Here is a 3,314-nt window from a genome sequence, read left to right as displayed (position 1 = left end):
TAATTTCTCTTAACGGGCTTCCGGATTGGGCTTAGGCCTTGTAAACTCTTTTTTATCCTGCAATTTAATTGAAAGTCTTTTAACAAAAAAAAAATCACAAAATACCACGAAATTACAAATAATGAAAAACGTGACATTTTCGTGTTTAAATCATTGCTTAATTAGTCATGAATTAGTCTCGTTTTTTACGCGACTTCTTTTGCTACGTTATGGTCACAATATATACGTGACTAAGTGGCAACGAATTAAAATTGTGGCTTAACCATTACTAAGCTGCCACAATTTGTTCACGAAACTATTTGTATATACTGTGTCGTTTGTAAGTTACCAATTTAAAAACAAATTATAAAACATGTTTTTTCTTTCCAAAATGCTTTTCATAATTATATTTAACTAAAATAAAACATAACTGGTCTTCCCGAGATAGCTGAATTGTTTAACACTCAAGTATATGAGTTTCATGGGTTAGCTGAAATTTTTTTACCCCAAATTATTTTATTTTAGTTATTAAAAATTCTTAGTTTGACAAAAAAAAATAGAAAACACGAAAACCCTCACACTCAAATCGTTGGACTTAACACTTAGAAAAAAAGCCGTCACTTTTTTTATATCTTTTTACGAATCTTTTCCTGTTCAAGAATCATCATGCCTTTGACCATCGTCGCCCACAATCTTCCGACTTGAATCCGTCAGTACGTCTTTTTTTTCTTCTTCTCTTCCTTCTCCAGTGTTCTATCTCCTTTAATCTATAATAGCCAATTTTTTTTTTTTTTAAATTAAAACTATATGAAGAGGCCACATATTAGTCATTGATTACTTCATGGCTACTAACCCACAAACATTTATCTGGCAAATCTATGGCTAAACTAGTTATGAATAAGGCGTGTCAAAACTGTGGCTATAATGTCACGAAAAAAACACGATTATTTTTAAGCCATGATCGTATACACATGATTTTTTCCTGTATCTTTCCATGTATGTGTAGTTATATAGCTACGATAATATAGCCTTAATCACTGAATTTTCCATGGCTATACCCTCTATTTTTACTAGTGTTATTCCGGTGATGTAAATAGTAAATCCATCAGCATCTTGTTTCATTTTGGTATAAGCCGCTTTAAGCAATATATATATATAAACAAACACTGAATCAAAATCAGAAACCGGTTAAATTTGGTTAGAATCAGAGTTTTCGGGTTATGTAAAATCTTCAGCGTTGTGGGTTCTTTGCTCATCATCTATTATATAATCATCTTTGTCAAACCAATTATTAAAATATTTCTAAAACATTACATGGTTTATTGAATTTATTAAGTAACAACAAAGTCCAATTTTATTCCATCGTATAAAAACCAAATATCCGGTCGTAACCGGTTATGACATCAAAGCTTGCTAGTAATACAGTATTAACATTCCTAATCTTGGACGACTTTGGGTGACGTGTCCTTCGGAACAACAACAGTAAGAACACCGTTCTCCACGTAATCTTTAACTTGGTCGACTTTCACATTCTCCGGCAACTCAACTCACCTCTACCGGAAAAAGCTTCTCTCTCCGCCAAGGAAGATGACAGATGTATACTACATTTCTGGTTTTAAAAGCAATATTGTTAGTCTCGGTCAAGCTACAGAGGAAGGTTGTGATATCAGACTAAAAGATGGATACTTGACAATGAAAGACTGTGATGGAAAGCTCCTTACCAAAACCGACAGATCAGCTAATAGGTTGTACAAGGTTCGCATGGGTTTGAAAGACAACACATGTCTTTACTTTTCGGATGCAGGCGAACCAAACAGGTGGCATGCTAGGATGGGACATGTGAATTTCGACACTCTAAACTCCATGATACAGAGAAAACTAGTCCATGGAGCTCCGAATGACACTCTTGAGAAGATGATCTGCAGCTCATGTTTACTTGGTAAACAAACTAGACATGCTTTTCCGCAGGCAACCACATATAAAGCAACAAAGAAACTTGAACTTATACATAGTGATCTCTATGGACCGATTACACCAATTACAAGTGCTGGAAACCGATATGTTTTTGTTCTCATAGACGATTTCTCAAGATATATGTGGAAAATTCTATTGAAAGGGAAGGAAGAAGCTTTTCAAAAGTTCATAAACTTTAAATTAATGGTAGAGAAGGAATCAGATAAAAAGATACAAACCTTGAGAACAGATAGAAGAGGAGAATTTGTGTCATATGAGTTCAATAGTTTTTGTGAAGAACATGGCATAAGAAGACATCTCACAGCACTTTATACTCCACAACAAAATAGAGTAGTGGAGAGACGAAACAGAACGTTGATGGAGATGGCGAGAAGCATTCTAAAGCACATGTATATGCCTAATTACATGTGGGGAGAAGCGGTTAGACACTCAACTTACTTGTTAAATAGAGTGGCGACTCGAGCTCTTAAAGATATGACTCCATATGAGATGTTTCGGGATAAGAAACCAAGTATAGACCATATCCGGGTCTTTGATTGTATTGGGTACGCAAAGGTGGACAGTCATCATCTTAAGAAGCTAGACGACATAACACGGATACTAGTTCATCTAGGAACAGAACCAGGCTCTAAAGCATATCGATTGCTTGATCCGCAGACAAAGAAGATTGTTATGAGCAGAAATGTTATCTTTGATGAATCAAAGGGATGAAATTGGAATGTTGAGAATAGCATGAGAGATGGTAATGGTGGTTTTGAGTTTACGTTTGCTGAGTTTGGTAATGGTAGATTTCAAGAAGACAATGAAGGTTTCTAGACCGAACAAGGTCTTGATATTGGAGAAGAATTAGAAGTTACAGGAAATAACGAAGTGGAGAATGCAGAGATCAATGAATCTAATGGTGTGATACAAAGAGATACATCTCCAATAGCTTTAAGGAGATCACAAAGGGAGAAACATATGCCAAAGTACTTAAAGGACTATGTTTTGCTTGCTGAGGAAGAAGGTGAGATGCTATTGTTAATTCTAAACAACGAACCGAGAGAATTTGGTGAAGCAAAGGAGTCGAAAGAATGGGTACATGCTTGTAAGGAGGAAACTGGATCAATTGAGAAGCTAAAGACTTGGAACCTTGTTGATTTACCAGTAGGAGCAAAGCTAATTGGGTTAAAATGGGTTTTTAAACTTAAAAGAAATTCGGATGGTAGCATCAACAAACACAAAGAAGACTTGTTAAAAAGGATTACGCGCAACAGTACGGTGTGGACTTTGAAGAATTTTTTGCTCCAGTGGGAAGGATTGAGACAATAAGGCTTCTTATTGATATTGCAGCTGCACATGGTTGGGAAATCCATCATCTT

The sequence above is a fragment of the Camelina sativa genome, chromosome 12 (assembly GCF_000633955.1).
Source record: "Camelina sativa cultivar DH55 chromosome 12, Cs, whole genome shotgun sequence".
Classification (NCBI taxonomy): domain Eukaryota; kingdom Viridiplantae; phylum Streptophyta; class Magnoliopsida; order Brassicales; family Brassicaceae; genus Camelina; species Camelina sativa.
Note: the sequence above shows the minus strand (reverse complement) of the source record.